This window comes from Tachypleus tridentatus, chromosome 10, assembly GCF_004210375.1.
Source record: "Tachypleus tridentatus isolate NWPU-2018 chromosome 10, ASM421037v1, whole genome shotgun sequence".
NCBI classification, from domain to species: Eukaryota; Metazoa; Arthropoda; class Merostomata; order Xiphosura; family Limulidae; genus Tachypleus; species Tachypleus tridentatus.
In genome coordinates, this window is record NC_134834.1 from 114,261,689 (window position 1) to 114,284,089 (window position 22,401).

At 34.1% G+C, this 22,401-nt stretch overlaps 1 protein-coding gene across 1 annotated transcript in view; it reads right to left on the reverse strand.

Annotated features, from left to right (window-relative positions):
• The window catches only part of LOC143230112 (SCY1-like protein 2), a 457,312-nt gene extending 438,490 nt beyond the window's left edge, over positions 1-18,822 (reverse strand). Inside the window, exon 1 of the mRNA XM_076463162.1 lies at positions 18,704-18,822. The gene's annotated coding sequence lies outside the window, so the exon portion shown is untranslated. The remainder of the gene's footprint in view (positions 1-18,703) is intronic.
• Positions 18,823-22,401: the final 3,579 nt, after the last annotated feature.

Genomic DNA, 22,401 nt, shown 5'->3' on the forward strand with positions numbered 1-22,401 from the left:
CAGGAACGTGGTTGAATGGGATTCTTTGTCAGTTGATACTACATCAAGATCTAGACAGGGACGTGGTTGAATGGGATTGTTTGTCAGTTGATACTACATCAAGATCTAGACAGGGACGTGGTTGAATTTGATTGTTTGTCAGTTGATACTACATCAAGATCTAGACAGGGACGTGGTTGAATTGGATTGTTTGTCAGTTGATACTACATAAGGATCTAGACAGGGACGTGGTTGAATGGGATTGTTCGTCAGTTGATTCTACATCAGGATCTAGACAGGGACGTAGTTGAATGGGATTGTTTGTCAGTTGATTCTTCATCAGGATCTAGACAGGGACGTGGTTGAATGGGATTGTTTGTCAGTTGATTCTACATCAAGATCTAGACAGGGACGTGGTTGAATGGGATTGTTCGTCAGTTGATACTACATCAGGATCTAGACAGGGACGTGGTTGAATGGGATTGTTTGCCAGTTGATACTACATCAGGATCTAGACTGGGACATGGTTGAATGGGATTGTTCGTCAGTTGAAACTACATCAGGATTTGGACAGGTATGTGGTTGAATGGGACTGGTTGTCTATTTAATGATATATCAGTGTTTATTTCTTGAATGAGTTTGGTCCTTTCCAGTTTCTTTGCACATTTTGTTCTCATGGACTGAAACCGTTAAATTGAATATGAAACTGGTAGGTTCCGATCTTGTTGCTGGAAAATCTTCTTTAACTCATCAAATCTTGTTATCAGAGCTAGAGTTATACTCAACTCCATTCAAATGAGTCTATTCGTGCCTCACAGTAGCTCAGTGATAACTCTAAAGGATTAAAACGTTACTTTTGAGGTAAAGGTTAAATATTAAAAAAAGGTATTGCCGATTGTAACGTAGTCATAAGATGAAACTTCCCTTAAGGCCATTGCTCCAGAGTGTAGAGCTCTGTTGTTGTCCTAAACGTTGTGCTGTGCGTGTTTTTCTGGTTCCATGGAGAACATTAACGGTTTACGTTATCCAAATATGACCTTGTGCTCTAAATCACTAAGCGATCTCGCACGAACCATATTCTTCCAGCAAAAGCACTATAATTAATTCATCTTTAGTGATATTGCACTGCTGGATGTTAGGAAATTTACATTAAATATATACTGATAGTTAAGTATATTTTATTAAAATAATTTTAATAAACAAATCAGCAAGTCACATGAAAATCACAACAGATACAAACTCGCGGTGGAATAGAACTGCATTTTGACATTGTTTTTCATTACGTAGGTAGTGTGATATCATCTCAAAATTTATAGCTTCAGGGAATGGCATACGATGGTTCTTTCATAGGGATGAGTTTACATCAGGAATGTGAAATTTACCAAATGTGAATAACCTTTCTGTTGACTGTTTTGAAAAATAAAGGAATATATATCATCTTGGAATCACCAGGACCATCCATAAAGAGACTTGCAACCAGTCGCCTTGGTAAGTAAAATGTGACTTTTGCAAGAGTTGAGAATTCACGAACACGAAGAAGTTAATGATACAAGCAGTCACGTGATCCAGGTAACAGTGTACAACATTATCAATAACAGTCTCCGTCAAAACGAGAACAACACCATATGGGTTGTAACAGATTTCTTATAATATGTTTATTTCATTGTCGATGTTTATTTTAGTTAAGTATATATTTAGAAATGCGTGTAACTTAGTGTTAAATGTGTATTGCAAAATTCTCGCTTATTTCCTAAATTTGTAGAAGATTCTCGCGTGTAAGAATGAATACTATGTTTTACATTGTTGCCAACTGAAAGTTGTAGGTTTTTCTTGCCTTAACATTTATAAATTGACGCGCCAAAAACCATTATATATTTAATATTACTAGTTTGCTTCAGTTAGTATACTATAATCCTCGGAAGCAGTAACTGTGATTAACACTTATTAATAAAATAATATACAGATATTTAAACAGGAACGCTCAGATTTTGAACATTTCAAAACATTTAACTTCAATGAATAAACTTTGGAAGCTAGTATTTCTACTACGATATTGGATATCTTCAGATGAGAAAAGTTTGCTTGTAAACGGCGTGAGACCAGCTAAAAACAAAGCTACAATTTAAGTGAACTGTACTGATATCAACTTGAAGCTAATTCGCTCATCGTGAACCGTCGATAAAATAATCAGTTTCAGACCAGATACAAGATTTAATATTGTTTTGTAAGTTTGTAAAACACTTGTATGTAAACAAATATTTGTAATAACCATTATTATAATTTTTTGTAATTTGTATCTTTTAATATATTTGTGTTAATAAATAAAATTGTGTGAATCGATGTTCTTGGTAAATACAATAAAGTCAATGCATATCAATATTCAATTACCTTTTACGTTCAAATTAAATTTCCAGCTATCTAAGATTATAAAACGTAACAGGATCCACCAAGCTAACGTTTCCAGTCGTAATTCCTGTTCAACAGTTGCATACTTAAAAATGGAAAGTAGAACAGGTGTTCATGCTATTCCAGACTGTTGAAACTGAGAAACTATAGTCCTTATAAACTGGATGAATTATGAAAAGCTCGCCAGAACAGGCGATTGGTTTGCCTTGAACAAGACATTCTGACAACGGAACCTTTTGCAATGTTAACTGTGATGCGAGATTCCTTTCAAGACACACGATCTTTTGACAAACAATGGTCGGACGTGGTAAAGCTATTAGCTCGTTTTCGAATAATGTATACAAGTCTTGTTACAAATGTAGCCCGTGTCGCTACAGCTTCAGTTTTTTGAGCACGTGTAAATTGTTTATATACAATACCATTAACCTTCTGTTTCCTAGGTGTCAAGAATATAATACGGGTATATAGGACGTAAATAACTTAAAAATAGCAAAAACATTTCTTATGATTCAATCATTTATTTAGCTAAAAATATTAAACTAGATTAGAATATAAAGAACAACGATAACATTCGTAAACCAGAAGACTTCTCCATGTGTTACCAGAAACTTACAATAGTAAATAAAGAGTTAGAAAATAACAAGACTCCTCAATGTGTTGCAATAAACGTACAATATACAATAAAGAGGAAGAAAATAACAAGACTCCTCCATGTGTTACCATAAACGTACCATAGTAAATAAAGAGTTAGACAATAACAAGACTCCTCCATGTGTTACAATAAACGTACCATAGTAAATAAAGAGTTAGAAAATAACAAGACTCCTCCATGTGTTACCATAAACGTACAATAATAAATAAAGAGTTAGACAATAACAAAAAGGCCTACACGTGTTATCAGAAACGTACAATAGTAAATAAAGAGTTAGACAATAACAAGACTCCTCCATGTGTTACAATAAACGTACCATAGTAAATAAAGAGTTAGAAAATAACAAGACTCCTCCATGTGTTACCATAAACGTACAATAATAAATAAAGAGTTAGACAATAACAAAAAGGCCTACACGTGTTATCAGAAACGTACAATAGTAAATAAAGAGTTAGACAATAATAAAACTTTGTTTCAAGCTAAAGGCACTTTATCTTGAACTTATAGTATTGTTTAATACATTTTATTTAATAACTGCACATTGTTTTTTAGGATGACACGTCTGTTTTAAAAGCAATATTTTATTGGGTTGAGGAATAATTCGTGAGCGTTTTTTCAAGTTAAAAAAATATATTCATAAATGAAACGCTTTCGCAAAATATTTCATGTCATTTGGTAGATAATTTTTTGCTCTAATAGATGGTGTGTTTGATTTTCATATGGCTTTAATTTTTGCTTTCATTTTCAGCTCATTAAATGGAATGTCAAGTGGACAAAATCGAGCATTTTCGACAACATCTGCTTTTCGCCTTTAATATCTTGCAATTTCGTTTACAACAATGCATACTATATACCTAGGTATTACATGAAATAAAGTATCATAATAAATGTTTTGGGTGTAATGTGTTCATGCATTGAAGTATTGTATAGTCTTGCATGTAATGCTTGAATGAAATTATTTAAAAACGTTCACGAATTATTCCTCAACCCAATTGAATAACTTGTGCATTTAAAAACAGCTAATATTAAGAAAAGCGTGTGTGTTTTAATCCATCTTTCAATAGTGTAAGCCTAAGATACAATCGGCTAAAAAATGTTTAATTGCTTCATAAAATTTTCAGGCGATTAGAGCAACAGTCTTTGTTGTAGAACAGTAAGGAAGACAACATTACAGCAACAGCCATTCTTGTAGAACAGTAAAAAAAATAACATTAGAGCAACAGTCTATGTTGTAGAACAGTAAGGAAGATAACATTAGAGCAACAGTCTTTGTTGTAGAACAGTAAGGAAGACAACATTAGAGTAACAGTCTTTGTTGTAGAACAGTAAGGAAGACAACATTAGAGTAACAGTCTTTGTTGTGGAACACTAAGGAAGATAACATTAAAGTAACAGTCTTTGTTGTAGAACAGTAAGGAAGATAACATTAGAGGAACAGTCTTTGTTGTAGAACAGTAAGAAAGACAACATTAAAGTAACAGTCTTTGTTGTAGAACAGTAAGGAAGATAACATTAGAGCAACAGTTTTTGTTGTAGAACAGTAAGGAAGACAACATTAGAGGAACAGTCTTTGTTGTAGAACAGTAAGGAAGATAATCAGTGATGTCGAGAAACCCACTTGTTGAGAAATTTATATGCACAAACGGCTCGTTTGGGTTGAGAAAATATTTTACATAGAAGAGCGAACAAAGTTTCGACCTTCTTCGGTCATCGTCTGGTTCACAAAGAAAGAGGTAACTGACCGGAAGCTGACCACATGTTTGAAAGGGGTTGTGTAACTGAGTGTCGGAACGTAGAGGGCGGTATTAGATGTTTGAATATATAATTTTATTTATTTTATTATATTAATATAGGTATAAAAGCGTTCCCTTATATTGGTTTATTTTGGGTTTAGGTTGTTGTATAAGTAAGGCTTCTTTAATTTTGCGTTTGTTTATGTTTGTTACTTTATTTAGTATTTGAGTGTTTTTTATGGTTATGTTGTGTTTATTTGACTTGCAGTGTTCGAAAACGTGTGAAGGTGACTTTTTATGTTCTTTGAATCTGGTTTCCATTTTTCTACTTGTTTCTCCAATATAGAAGTCGTGGCAGTTATCACATTGTATTTTATAAATAATGTTGGTGTGGTGTTTGTCAGTGTAGTTTTTACATAGTATAGACCTCTGTTTTGTGCCTGGTTTTTGAATAAATTTGGTATTAACTGGAATGTCATATTTTGTTACTAGTTTTTGCCAAATGTTGGTTATTTGTTTGCTGATATCAGGAATATATGGTATACAGCAGTATATGGTTTCGTGATTTTTTGATTCGTGAGATATATTTACTTTTGTTGGTTGATTTTGCTTTATGTCTAGGTGTGTGCGTATAATGTTTTCTACGGTTTGTGGAGGAAACTTATTGATGTTGATGAAGTATTGTTTTATTTTGTCTAATTCATCGTTAATGTTATCTGGTGAGCATAGTTTTATGGCTGTGTTTATTTGGTTTCTTAGTATGTTGAGTTTTCGTTTTGTTTCATGTGCTGAGTCCCAAGGAATGTATAGTCCAGTATGGGTAATTTTTCGGTGGATTTCTGTTTTGAATTGTGTGTCGGTTCTTGTAATTTTGAGGTTAAGAAATGATATTTGATTGCTTTCTTCCTGTTCACATGTGAAGTTAATGTTGGGATGTATAGAGTTAATGTGATTAAAAAAATTAAGTATGTGTTCTGTAGATTTGAATCCCGCAACCGTGTCATCTACATATCTGTACCAGTGTAGTGGTGGATGTAATGCTGTGTTAATTGCTTGTGTTTCAACTTGTGTCATAAAAATATTGGCTAGAACTGGTGATACTGGGTTGCCCATGCTTAGGCCATCTGTTTGTTTATAGTTTTGGTTGTTGAACATGAAGTTTGTCTTTATCGTGGTGAATTCTATAAGGGTTGCTAACTGGTTGCTGGAAATGTCTATAGATGGGTTAGGGTCTCGGATATAGAGTTCTAAGGCTATCTTGCAGGCTTCAGTGGTTGGAACTTCTATAAAGAGGGATATAACATCAAAACTGGCCATTAAGGCTTTATGATTAAGTTGATTAAGATTAGACTTAAAATTAAAAGTCTTGAATGAGCTGGCTGATGTTACATATTTGGAGAATGCCCATGCTATGTATTTACCAAGATTGTAATGAAACGATTCATATGTGGACGTTATTGGTCGTAATGGACAATCTGGTTTATGAGGTTTGGGGATGCCGTATATTTGTGGCGTGCGTGAGTCGGTTTTACATAGGTAGGAATAAAGTGTTTGTGAAATTGTGTTGGCTTTTTTCATTTGTAGTAGTATTTTGTTTAGTTGCGTCTCGTGTGTCTTTGTTGGATTTGTGTGTATTGATTTAAATTTGTTCGTGTCTGATAGGATGTTCTTCATTTTTTGGATGTATTCATTCGTGTTCATTATAACTATAAAGTTACCTTTATCAGCTTTCAGAATTGTTATGTTTTTGTCTTGTTTTAGGTTTTTAATGGAATTAATGTCTCTTTTTGTAAGATTGTTTTTTAGCTTTGTGTTTTGTGAAATTATGTTGATGGTTTTGTGAGAAAATTCTTTGAAAAAATCGTTTAAGATGTTATTTTTAGGTGTTTCTGGAAGATATAAATTTGTAATTTTACCTGGGAAGTTTGGCTGTTGGATGTCAATAAAATTATCTAAGTTGTCTTCTTTCTGTTGGTTGTTTTTGGTTGTTTCCTTGTTGTTGTTCTCTGTAGAAAGTATCACAAGTCTCCTGGCTAGGTCTTCTAAACATGTTTTGATTTCTATGGTTGGAATGTACCTAGGTGCTATTGCGAAGTTGAATCCTTTGTTAAGTAGATGTATCTCGTCTGTGTTTAATTGACGGTCGGATCTATTAATTATGAGGTTAGTCAACGTTTTGTCGTTTTGGTGTCTTTTCTGTTGTTTGCATCTTAGTTTCTCTAGTTTTTTGTTGTGGCAGATCTTTTTGTCTCTGTCGTTCTTAGTATTGATTTGGTTTATGTTTCGTTGTATAAGTCCGTAAATCTCTGGTTTAATGCAGCATGCCAGTTGATGGTCTTTGTTGTATAACAGTAAGGAAGACAACATTAGAGTAACAGTCTTTGTTGTAGAACAGTAAGGAAGAGAACATTAGAGTAACAGTCTTTGTTGTAAAACAGTAAGGAAGACAACATTAGAGTAACAGTCTTTGTTGTAGAACAGTAAGGAAGACAACATTAGAGTTACAGTCTTTGTTGTAAAACAGTAAGGAAGACAACATTAGAGTAACAGTCTTTGTTGTAGAACAGTAAGGAAGACAACATTAGAGTAACAGTCTTTGTTGTAGAACAGTGAGGAAGACAACATTAGAGCAACAGTCTTTGTTGTAGAACAGTAAGGAAGCATTGTTATAAAACAAAGAGTGAACAATAAATGATACAGCTAATTTAACATACCGGACTGTGTGAAATCACTGCTATAAAAGAAAGAGAACAATAAATGACAAAGTTAATTTTACATTCCGACCTGTGTTAGAGCACTGTTATAAAACAAAGATAGAACAATAAATGATACAGTTAATTTAACATACTGGCCTGTGTGAGAGCACTGTTATATAGCAAAGATAGAACAATAAATGATACAGTTAATTTATCATACTGGCCTGTGTGAGAGCAGTGTTATATAACAAAGCTAGAACAATAAATGATACAGTTAATTTAACTTACTGGACTGTGTGAGAGCACTGTTATGAAACAAAGATAGAACAATAAATGATACAGTTAATTTATCATACTGGCCTGTGTGAGAGCAGTGTTATATAACAAAGCTAGAACAATAAATGATACAGTTAATTTAACATACAGGACTGTGTGAGAGCACTGTTATAAAACAAAGATAGAACAATAAATGATACAGTTAATTTATCATACTGGCCTGTGTGAGAGCAGTGTTATATAACAAAGCTAGAACAATAAATGATACAGTTAATTTAACTTACAGGACTGTGTGAGAGCACTGTTATGAAACAAAGATAGAACAATAAATGATACAGTTAATTTAACATACTGGACTGTGTGAGAGCACTGTTATAAAACAAAGACAGAACAATAAATGATACAGTTAATTTAACATACTGGCCTGTGTGAGAGCACTGTTATATAACAAAGATAGAACAATAAATGATACAGTTAATTTATCATACTGGCCTGTGTGAGAGCAGTGTTATATAACAAAGCTAGAACAATAAATGATACAGTTAATTTAACTTACTGGACTGTGTGAGAGCACTGTTATGAAACAAAGATAGAACAATAAATGATACAGTTAATTTATCATACTGGCCTGTGTGAGAGCAGTGTTATATAACAAAGCTAGAACAATAAATGATACAGTTAATTTAACTTACAGGACTGTGTGAGAGCACTGTTATGAAACAAAGATAGAACAATAAATGATACAGTTAATTTATCATACTGGCCTGTGTGAGAGCAGTGTTATATAACAAAGCTAGAACAATAAATGATACAGTTAATTTAACTTACAGGACTGTGTGAGAGCACTGTTATGAAACAAAGATAGAACAATAAATGATACAGTTAATTTAACATACTGGACTGTGTGAGAGCACTGTTATAAAACAAAGACAGAACAATAAATGATACAGTTAATTTAACATACTGGCCTGTGTGAGAGCACTGTTATATAACAAAGATAGAACAATAAATGATACAGTTAATTTATCATACTGGACTGTGTGAGAGCAGTGTTATATAACAAAGCTAGAACAATAAATGATACAGTTAATTTAACATACTGGTTTGTGTGAGAGCACTGTTATATAACAAAGATAGAACAATAAATGATACAGTTAATTTAACATACTGGCCTGTGTGAGAGTTTTTTGTTTGTTTTGTCCAAAGAGAGTTCTGTTATAAAATAAAATATCGTACATCTTGGATGTACTTATCGACAAGTTAGGTACACCTGCTGTTAGAAACAAACTTGATCCGTGTAGTACCCCAAGAGGACCGTCACATGAGTAAATTTGTAACACATGTTAGTCGTAATTCTGTGTACTAAACTATTAATGCATCATAATCATCCACATAAAAACATTGTGAAACTTGTATTGGCAAATGTACAAATGTGACATCATTCGAGTATTTTAACGAATCAAGATGAATAAATACGATTTTTTAGGTTTAAAATAATCTTATTAAAACAGTCTGAATCGAAATAGAAGAGATTAATATACAAAGAAAATTAGTTTATTGTGGGTGTTCAACTAAAATGTAAACAGTGTAGTGATACACAGTGAAAAACTGTCCTAGGGTGAACACGATCTGTTCGTGCTATATGTTCTGACATTCAACTTCTCGAGCTAATCTAAGTAAAAAATGACTGTAAAATGTCTGACAACATTGTCTTGAACTTTTGTTTTACACAACACTGTCTAAAACACTCAAAGAAAAACCAAGTGGTGTACTTGTTTGTTTCAGACAACACTACCTTTAACTGCAGCGAGAGAAAGACGCCTGTAGTTTATTTCAGAGCGAAACAAAACTGGGTTATCTGCTGTTTCCACCTCAGGAAGTCGAACCTCTGAGTTTAGTGTTGTAAGTCTATAAACTTAACTCTGACCTGTATTTTAAACTACTTGTTACCGGCGTTCTTGCCCTTTTCGTCTTACACAATTTACTTAATGTGCAAAATAAGAGAATATTAAACACTTCTTTCGTCCTTGAAACGTTCAGTTAAAGTTAATATCTAATATAATTGCCACGTTGTGTTAACAGTCTAGTTGTCTTGTATGAGTTAAGCAAAATCGTCGTCTATCTTCCTAAGAAATTCAGTTACATATTTTAACACTTCTAATTATCAGAATTTATCAGATGATCTGACATATTTATTGTAAACTTCTCAGATCTGTTTTTAGGTTAGATGTAACTATATAAATCCAACCAAGTTGATATAAACAATAGGGACATCTACAGATATGTGGATATTATCAATAGAGACACCTACAGATAAGTGGATATGATCAAGAGGGACATCTACAGATAAGTGGATATGATTAATAGGAACATCTACAGATAAGTGGATATAATCAAGAGGGATATCTACAGATAAGTGGATATGATTAATAGGAACATTTACAGATAAGTGGATATGATCAATAGGGACATCTACAGATTTGTGAATATGATCAATAGCGACATCTACAGATATGTGGATATGATCAATAGGGACATCTACAGAGATGTGTATATGATCAAAAGAGACATTTACAGATATGTGGATATGATTAATAGGGACATCTACAGATATGTGGATATGATCAATAGGGACATCTACAGAGAGGTGTATATGATCAAAAGAGACATTTACAGATATGTGGATATGATCAATAGGGACATCTACAGATATGTATATATGATCAAAAGAGACATTTACAGATATGTGGATATGATCAAAAGAGACATTTACAGCCGAGTGTATATGATCAAAAGTACACTTTTAATACCAAACAAACCTTAAATGAAACTCTGCTTAACAAATATACAAAACAAATTCACTACGGCACAAACTATAATGTGAGGTATCAGATGTGGTATGTCGTGGTGTTTGAAATTACTGCAATGAGATTCCCCTTGGATACATCATGTACCAGTCTTAATTTCCGTTAGCAAATACTCTCCTCTAAAGAATAAAAGAGTAAAATAATAAAAAAAAATAAATAGGTAAAAGGGCAGGATTTGGGTGTCGCATCTTACAATGTTCCCCATCTGAATAACTCTTCACTGCCTGCAGACATAAGAAGGTGGCTGATAACAGAAGAAAAGAAACGAAAATAAAAAAACGTTTGTTTGTTTTTTAATTATGCGCAAAACTACACGAGGGCTATCTGCGCTAGCCTTTCCTAATTTAGCAGTGAAAGACGAGAGGGAAGGCGGCTAGTCATCGCTATCCACCGTATACTCCTGAGCTACTCTTTTACCAATGAATAGTGGGACTGACCGTAAATTTATAACGCCCCCACTGCTGAAAGGGCGAGCATGTTTTGTGCGAAAGGGATTCGAACCCGTGACCCTCTGATTACGAGTCAAGTGCTTTAACCACCTGGCCATGCCGGACCAATAAAAATAGGTAAAATGAAAACGTCCTACCTTTGGCTCTACCGGTGAAAGGTGATATATATATATGGGACATTATGGATTTCAGCACCCAGATTGGTGATATATATATATGGGACGTTATGGGTTCATCACCCACATCTTGCTCTCTTAACGTATTATTAATTTGTTTTACTTATTGATGTTAGTTCTGTTTTGTGAGAATTTTCCAACGAAACGTAGGACTTGTAGACAGTAAACACCCATAGTTATGTGGTTACTGCTTCCGTAGCCAACTCCAAAAACCAGAACACGTCTTGTACTACACAGGTGGCCCCCGGCGACCTTGTTTTGTTGTGAAAGGTTTGAATTAAGATATGCTTGATATTATAAGTAACTTTAATTTGTAATATGTTTGGTACTCCTGTTATTAACGGAGTCCTCCTTTCTAGATGTAAATATTAAATGTATAGATAAAGTTTATGTTTATATTACAGATATGACTAAGTAATCACCTGCAGCTGAGTAGATATGTATGTATCAATAAGTGCCAAATCTATCTACTGTGGTTTAATATTTTAAGTTGTCAGAATGCACAAATATGTAAATACACCTTCCGAGGCATATTTCAACAAGCCTTTATTCCAACGTTTATTGAGCTCACATATATCCATGGCTTTAGATATGCAGGCATGTCAACGTGAGACGGATTCCATTACGTTCTATGACTGGAACATGTAGAGTCTGGGATTGAATGAAAATGACGTCACCATCATGCTGGGAAGGAGCACTGGTCATTTGCAATGTTCATCGAGGGAAACCTCTTCTCCTTAGTAACTTAAACGATAACATTTGAGCCTTGACCTCCTGAACTAAAATGTAACCACCTTCGTTAATTTCACGTGACCTTGATTGTCCATCATCACATTTCCTGACATCAAATAAATTTAACGTTGACGCCCGAGAACTCAACAGTAAGTTTGCATCTTTACGATGCTAAAAGTAGGATTTCGATACCCGTGATACACAGGCTACAGATAGAACCGTGTGTACATTTCGGCTTAACAGCGATCAAACCAAACTTTTATACCACATGGGTCTATTTGTGACTTTTGAAACATGAATTATCTTTTCACCATGTTCGTCGGCTATCTTAGCGTATAGTGTTTGACAGTCAAGGTGATTATTAGGATTTATAGGAGCTTTGCCCAAAATTTAGTGCTTTTGTCAAACTCATTACATTAATGTTACTAAACTAGTTGATAACTGAAGTCGTCTGGCAGTAAGTAGTTCAGAGATAAACATTTGATCTACTGCCAACTATTTAACCAATGGGATACAACCGTGACGTTACGAATCACGCGGGCGAAGGAGAGTATGTTGGTGACGGACAAAATCGTTTCTGAATTTCACACAAAGCTACACGAGGGCTATCTGCGCTAGCCATCCTTAATTTAGCAATGTAAGTCTAGAGGGAAAGCAGCTAGTCATCACCACTAACTCTTAGGCTACTCTTTTACCAACGAATAGTGGGATTGATCGTCACATTATATCGCCCCCACTGCTGAAAGGGCGAGCATGTTTGGTACGACGAGAATTCGAACCAGCAACCGACGGACAAGAATATATTACATTAACGATCTAAGAATCATATCACAAACTAGAAAACCTGTATAACTTACAGCCAAACACAACAAGATAACCTGCGTAACACACAGACAACCAAACACAATTAGATAACCTATATAACACGTACATAACCAAACACAACTAGATAACATGTATAACACGTACATAACCAAACACAAATAGATAACATGTATAACACATACAACCAAACACAACTAGATAACCTATATAACACGTACATAACCAAACACAACTAGATAACATGTATAACACGTACATAACCAAACACAATTAGATAACATGTATAACACGTACATAACCAAACACAACTAGATAACCTGTATAACACATACAACCAAACACAACTAGATAACCTGTATAACACGTACATCACTAATCTCAGTATCAATTACATAAAGTATAACACACAGATAATATAATAGTTCACAAAAGCCCATATCTTACAAATGATATTATATAAAGACGAAACGCAGTGAAAAAATATTGTATATGTTGAACGATCCTCTTACTCTCACTAATTATATGTTTTAAATGTCCAACCATCGAGACAGTTAGAGATAATTCTAGTTTTACATGAGATACACTTAAAATATGAATGAGAAAACTCAAACACAGCGGTTGTTTAAGGCATGTTTTAACTTAATTCTTGTGTTGCTTAAGTCAGACAATGTTTCTTGTGGTATTTCAAACAAATGTCTGGTTCTCAGACACAGAATGCGTTGAGACATTAGGCTAACAAATATATACTTGAAAATCAAAACCATTAAGTTGTGAACATTTCAAACTGTTCTGAAGTCATTATAAATAATTCATAAATACATCAGAGTAACTGCTTGAAGAAAACTGGGTCATTTCGAAAAGTCTGTAGTGGCTTCCATAATATACTGTTACATGTCTATCTATGGAATATCATAACTTATACAATCAGGCACAGTACACAAGGTAGGCATTTCATGTTCTATAACTAAAAATAGAACAAACCTTGTATATCTTGTAGCTAGAAGTAGAACAAACCTTTTATCTTCTGTATCAGGAAACAGAACAAGATTTGTGTGTTCTATAGCCGGAAGTAGAACAAACCTTATATATATTGTATCAGGAAACAGAACAAGATTTGTGTGTTCTATAGCCGGAAGTAGAACAAACCTTATATATATTGTATCAGGAAACAGAACAAGATTTGTGTGTTCTATAGCCGGAAGTAGAACAAACCTTATATATATAATATCAGGAAACAGAACAAGATTTGTGTGTTCTATAGCCGGAAGTAGAACAAACCTTATATATATTGTATCAGGAAACAGAACAAGATTTGTGTGTTCTATAGCCGGAAGTAGAACAAACCTTATATATATAGTATCAGGAAACAGAACAAGATTTGTGTGTTCTATAGCCGGAAGTAGAACAAACCTTATATATATTGTACCTGGAAATGGAACAAGATTTGTGTGTTCTATAGCCGGAAGTAGAACAAACCTTATATATATTGTATCAGGAAACAGAACAAGATTTGTGTGTTCTATAGCCGGAAGTAGAACAAACCTTATATATATTGTACCTGGAAATGAAACAAGATTTGTGTGTTCTATAGCCGGAAGTAGAACAAACCTTATATATATTGTATCAGGAAACAGAACAATATTTGTGTGTTCTATAGCCGGAAGTAGAACAAACCTTATATATATTGTATCAGGAAACAGAACAAGATTTGTGTGTTCTATACCCGGAAGTAGACAAACCTTATATATATTATACCTGGAAATGGAACAGGATTTGTGTGTTCTATAGCCGGAAGTAGAACAAACCTTATATATTGTACCTGGAAATGGAACAAGCGTTCTTCATTCCATAGCCAGAAACTAAAGAAACTTTTTATATTTTATAGCCAGTAACAGAACGAAGCTCGTGTTTGCTACGATCAGAGATAAAAAAAGAGCTTATGTTCTATAGATAGTGATAGTTACTTGATATTAAATTTTACTTCTATTCAAAAGATAGTAATGAAACACTAGTTTCTGTTAACGATAATTTGTTTGTTTTTCAATTTCGGGTAAAGCTACATACTGAAATCTGTTTCGCCCAATCCTACAAGAGGGCTATCTGCGCTAGCCATCCCTAATTTAGCAGTGTGAGACCAGATGGAAACATTGATCTCTTTTACCAAAGAATAGTGAGATTAAGTGTCACATTATAACGCCCACACGGCTGAAAGAGCGAACATGTTTCGTGTGACAGGGATTCGAATCCGCGACCCTCAGATTTCCAGTCGAGTACCTTAACCACCTCGCTATGCTGGGCCATCAACGATGGTGGAGAATAAACTTTCATTCTGTTGCCAATGATCGAATGTATGATATGTTTAACTCATAATGCTTTATAGACATTTTGTGATTGCTTCGTAGGCTGAGGTAGAACTTGAAAAAACACGTTTTTAATTAATAATATATATGTATATGTACATTACTATTATATATATGTATGTATGATACTATTATATATATATTAGAAATTCCCACCAAATGTCTCTCCTCATTACTCAATATGTATGCTTCATAAAATTTAAATAAATACTTCTATTATTATATCTTGACGTATTTTATCTTCTTGGCTTCCCTACTTCCTTTATATAATAAGCTACTCTGTGTATATATTTTTATTTAAAATAATAATTCATCTTGTTGTACTCTATCTTCGTGTTATTGATTTTTATTTTTACTGCTACATTATTGTATTTATTCATAATGGCAAAGCTGCATAATGGGTTATGTTGTCTCTGTTTGTAGAGTGGTTTTAAGAATAGAGTACGTTAGCACTAATCCCATATTTTCAAGTAGTATAAAAAAATACAACAATCGTTCTATTAGGCTTTTACTTATTTGAACTTCTGTGGATGTCTTACCAGCATGGAATAAAAATATAGTAAGAGGTCATACAGTTACTTGTGCAGTACGTGCTGTGGGAATGTAAGGCTTGCCTTTCTTACATCCGTAAAATATATAAGGATTGGAAACTGGCATGATCCAAAATGGAGGTATGTACATGATTCTACACATCTTTTTTCTCTCTACTACTATGAAGGTATGTACATGATTCTAGACATCTTTCCTTTCTCTCTCCTACTATGAAGGTATGTACATGATCCTAGACATCTTTCCTTTCTCTCTCCTACTATGAAGGTATGTACATGATCCTAGACATCTTTCCTTTCTCTCTCCTACTATGAAGGTATGTACATCATCCTAGACATCTTTCCTTTCTCTCTCCTACTATGAAGATATGTACATGATCCTAGACATCTTTCCTTTCTCTCTCCTACTATGAAGGTATGTACATCATCCTAGATATCTATCCTTTCTCTCTCCTATTATGAAGGTATGTACATGATCCTAGACATCTTTCCTTTCTCTCTCCTACTATGAAGGTATGTACATCATCCTAGACATCTTTCCTTTCTCTCTCCTACTATGAAGATATGTACATGATTCTAGACATATTTCCTTTCTCTCTCCTACTATGAAGATATGTACATGATTCTAGACATCTTTCCTTTCTCTCTCCTACTATGAAGGTAGGTACATGGTCCCAGACATCTTTTTTCTCTCTCCTACTATGAAGGTAGGTACATGATCCTAGACATCTTTTTTTCTCTCTCCTACTATGAAGGTAGGTACATGATCCAGGACATCTCTCCCTTCTCTCTCGTACTATGAAGGTATGTACATGATCCTAGACATCTTTCCTTTCTCTCTCCTACTATGAAGGTATGTACAACATCCTAGACATCTATCCTTACTCTATCCTAGTATGAAGGTATGTACATGATCCTAGACATCTTTCCTTTCTCTCTCCTACTATGAAAGTAGGTACCTGATCCAGGACATCTCTCCCTTCTCTCTCCTACTATGAAGGTATGTACATGATCCTAGACATCTTTTTTATCTCTCCTACTATGAAGGTAGGTACATGATCCTAGACATCTTTTTTTCTCTCTCCTACTATGAAGGTAGGTACCTGACCCTAGACATCTTTTTTCTCTCTCCTACTATGAAGGTAGGTACATGATCCAGGACATCTCTCCCTTCTCTCTTTTACTATGAAGGTATGTACATGATCCTAGACATCTTTTTTTCTCTCTCCTACTATGAAGGTAGGTACATGATCCAGGATATCTCTCCCTTCTCTCTCCTGCTATGAAGGTATGTACATGATCCTAGACATCTTTCCTTTCTCTCTCCTACTATGAAGGTATGTACATGATCCTAGACATCTTTCCTTTCTCTCTCCTACTATGAAGATATGTACATGATCCTAGACATCTTTCCTTTCTCTCTCCTACTATGAAGGTATGTACATCATCCTAGATATCTATCCTTTCTCTCTCCTATTATGAAGGTATGTACATGATCCTAGATATCTTTTTTTCTCTCTCCTACTATGAAGGTAGGTATATGATCCAGCACATCTCTCCCTTCTCTCTCCTACTATGAAGGTATGTACATGATCCTAGACATCTTTTTCCTCTCTCCTACTATGAAGGTAGGTATATGATCCAGGACATCTATTCTTTCTCTCTCCTACTATGAAGGTATGTACATGATCCTAGACATCTTTCCTCTCTCTCTCCTACTATGAGGGTATGTACATGATTCTAGACATCTTTCCTTTCTCTCTCCTACTATGAAGATATGTAGATGATTCTAGACATCTTTCCTTTCTCTATCCTACTATGAAGGTATGTACATGATCCTAGACATCTTTTTTCTCTCACCTACTATGAAGGTAGGTACATGATCCTAGACATCTTTTTTTTCTCTCCTACTATGAAGGTAGGTACATGATCCTAGACTTTTTCCTTTCTCTCTCTTACTATGAAGGTATGTACATGATTCTAAACATCTTTCCTTTCTCTCTCCTACTGTGAAGGTATGTACATGATTCTAGACATCTCTCTCCCTTCTCTCTCCCACTATGAAGGTATGTACATGATTCTAGATATCTCTCTCCCTTCTCTCTCCTAATAAGAAGGTATGTACATGATTCTAGACATCTCTCTTCTTCTCTCTCCTAATACGAAGGTATGTACATGATTCTAGACATCTCTCTCCTTTCTCTCTCTTACTTTTGTTCTGTTTTTCTTCCTCAGAGTCTTCGTTGATAACTCAGCCTTTGTGTGAATGCTGATTCTTTTATGTTTGTTTGGTAATGTTTTCCAGTATGTTCCTTTTGTCACCATTTTGTGTTGCTCCATAGTATCAAACTGTTGTTTATTAGGACTAGGAACTGGTACAGTTAAACTTTAAGATTATCTGAAGACAATCATAAAGTTCCAATAACAATATTCACAATTTCTAAATTTTGTCTCATATTTTTTTGCTTTAAAAGTTTTTGTTCTTTCAAGAAATGTATCGGACATCTGATATAAAACGCTCTTAAAGGTTAATAGAGAAATATTTGAAAGATCATCTTCGATCAATAATATTATAAACGTAAAGTTCGATAAGACATCTAACTACTTGATACAGATTACTTAATCGTATATTTTTGTGTTAATCTGCTTTAGAAATAAACACGCGATGTAATAGCACCTGACGTTTTGATGTAATAGTATCTGGTCTTATGATGTAATAATAACTGGTGTTTTGATGTAATAGCACCTGGCGTTTTTGGTGTAATGATACTTGGTGCTTTTGAAATAAAAACATATGAGAAATGTGATTCATACTTACAGTACCGAAAACAGTATAATTATTGATATAATATAATTGTTAGGAAACTACAAAAACGTATTTACCATGTTACAAACCTTTACATCAAATAATACATGGAAATATGTTTCGAAAATTCAAAATTTCTAATTTTAAAACCAAAATATCAGTAATTCTTCTTTAGGTTATAAAATAAGAGCTTCTTACCTGTGAACTATCTACTGTCTTTTTCTCACTAGAGTGCGTGAATTGTAACACGTTAGCTACCTACCTGCTTGTGTGCGACTCACCTCGGACAGCAAGAAAAGGCAGTTTTTGACATCGACAGCGCCATCTAAAGCTAATCCACAAACTACCTACGTGTTGATTTTACCGAGGAGCGCATGCGTTTCTTTCTTTCCAGTATATATCGGCAATGCGTTCATTGAGGAGCTGAACATGTTATCGATCGGCTACGTTATGGATTATAAGTGAAAAGTTTATATATAGTGATGCGTATAGGAAAAAGGACGTACTGAAATAATTAAAAGAAATGTTTGCCGTCTTAATTAACAAAGTACATAGATACGTATATAACCCTGGAGAATAAGGCCCCACACAGAAACAGTTATGTAATATTGAACTCGTTACTGATGACTCCAGTGTTGGCAATCGTCCTAACCCTTAGCTATTTGGGAGGACACATAGAGGTGGTGAAAAACGAACTAAGACCATTTTCTAGTTACTCAACGTCAAGTTAAGAGTATAAAACTGTGCAGATGCGTTGGTATTCAAACAAATATAAAACACATCTGAAATAAGTTCATATCTCACAAATTATATAAACCGTAAACAGCCAGAAAAACAGTATTACTGACGGTGTATTGGAAGTGATAAATCCTGATACGTCAATATCACCAACGTGACCAAATCGACTTGGCTGAGAAAGTCACATTTGTGGGAAGGATGTTCGGTCACCACTAGAGGCTCGTGGCATTGATCCAGCCGAGAGGTATGAACCGTATTTCTGATCACACATGAAGGACATTAACGGATAATATGTCCTATTCCTCTAAAGTGAAATGACATGCCTTCTAATGTCGCGTGTTGGGTTAAGGCGTTGACTTGTGTATCTGTATAAGTTCTACTATAACTTTTAAAGGTGTTTTATGACATTTAAAATCACGATTTGTTATTGGTAAGCGCATAGATTCAGTTTCTTTTGCTCATGAAAATCCATCACAACCCAAACAATATAACAATATACGACTGTCACATAGTTGTACAAAACAAGTATAACACTAGTAATGTAATATTGGTTCCACTATCACATAACTATGTACAAACAATATAACAATGTACGACTGTCACATAGTTGTACAAAACAAGTATAACACTAGTATTGTAATATTGGTTCCACTATCACATAACTATGTACAAACAATATAACAATGTACGACTGTCACATAGTTGTACAAAACAAGTATAACACTAGTATTGTAATATTGGTACCACTATCACATAACTATGTAGAAACAATATAACAATGTACGACTGTCACATAGTTGTATAAAACAAGTATAACACTAGTATTGTAATATTGGTACCACTATCACATAACTATGTAGAAACAATATAACAATGTACGACTGTCACATAGTTGTACAAAACAAGTATAACACTAGTATTGTAATATTGGTTCCACTATCACATAACTATGTAGAAACAATATAACAACGTACGACTGTCACATAGTTGTATAAAACAAGTATAACACTAGTATTGTAATATTGGTACCACTATCACATAACTATGTAGAAACAATATAACAATGTACGACTGTCACATAGTTGTATAAAACAAGTATAACACTAGTATTGTAATATTGGTACCACTATCACATAACTATGTAGAAACAATATAACAACGTACGACTGTCACATAGTTGTATAAAACAAGTATAACACTAGTATTGTAATATTGGTTCCACTATCACATAACTATGTAGAAACAATATAACAATGTACGACTGTCACATAGTTGTATAAAACAAGTATAACACTAGTATTGTAATATTGGTACCACTATCACATAACTATGTAGAAACAATATAACAATGTACGACTGTCACATAGTTGTATAAAACAAGTATAACACTAGTATTGTAATATTGGTACCACTATCACATAACTATGTACAAACAATATAACACTGCCAGTGTAATATCGACACCACTGTCATATAGTTATGTAAAATAACCTAACCCTAATATTATCATACCAATACCCTGTGGTATAGCTGTACAAAACAGTATACCCCAGTATTGTAATATCAGTACCACTGTCACATAGCTGTATAAAAACAACATAACAATACCAATGTAATATCAGTACCTATGTAGTATGCGGTACAGATATGGTACTGTTACCACTGTCACATAGCTGTATAGGTATGGTACTGTTACCACCGTAACATAACTGTATAGGTGTGGTATTGGTACCACTGTAATATAACTGTATAGGTGTGGTACTGGTACTACTGTAATATAACTATATAGGTGTGGTATTGGTAGCACCGTAATATAACTGTATAGGTGTGGTATTGGTACCACTGTAATATAACTGTATAGGTGTCTCTCAAAACATTTATTATTCTTTGTCAAAAACATCATAAGCTTATATTAAAATATTCATTATAAAGTCTCAACGTCATGCCTAATTTATTTTAAAATCGTTACCAGTAACGTGGTCCGAATATAGATTGTTATTATTGTTGAAAGGATCGCGCTTGTCTGCCCATGGATCTGTGTTTTTCATATCAAATGTCATCATGTTTGTCTTCTTTTTGCTCTCCTTTATTCCACCAAGCCTGGGTCATTAGTCAGCTGCCAAATTATGGGTTTGCTGGTTCATAGTCTTGTTTCATTACAGCAAAAACCACAACAATTTAGGGTGTTGGGTGTGTAATAATGATAACTGTCAAGTCCCAGTGATGGATGAGATAACAGTGGCTTAATAGTTACCCGTTGTTTTGTACTAGGTGCCTCCTCTCTATTAAGAAAATAGTTTTGTTTAGAAGGTTATATAATGCTACATGCTAACCGTGGGCCACACATTCTTTCAACTGTCGTACTTTATTAAAATATAGTCATGGTGTGTTTAATTATGTTGTGTTTATTCAGCTATTTAGTATAACATTAACATTTACATTCATTCAGTATGTAGTTCTCATTGGCTCAATTTTATGTTTAACAGATCGGGTGGTAGTAACAATTCTATTTGACCCCGTTGGCTCAGCTTACGTCTGAGGGTTTATGACGCTAAACATCAGTTCTCGATATCAGCGGTTGGCCGAGAACAAATAGTGAATAAACAACAAACATTTGGTTTATTTGTTCTTATGCTCAAAATTAACAGGACAAAACGGAAATAGCTCTTTGTTTCTCTGAGGAGGGAGGTCCTCCGGTAGATCATCGGTCAGTTAAACTAGAACTGAATTTTACTAAGAATCAGCTAAGTCCTTTTGCTAGACCATAAGCATAAAAGGTTTATTTGTCTGTTTGAAGCAGAGGTACATCTGTGTTCTGTCTACTGTAGAGAATCGAATCGAGTATTTTACTGCTGTAATTCCTTATCCTCTATTGGTGGGGTAGGTCAAATTACGACATGTTACCACATTTTACAGATACATTCAAAACTTGATTAAACTACCGTATTATAAGTTTACATGAATAAACCTTGGAGTCAAAGTTTTACGTTGTTACTGTTATAAATAAATATCTTTTAATAAATCACCAATAAATCCACTTATATGAGAATTGTGACATTTGTTCTCTGAGTCTCTGTTATTTATTTACCGCCCCTCTTTGAAGTACGTAAATTAATGAAACTCACTTATTATAATACATATATGTTACTAAGACAAAG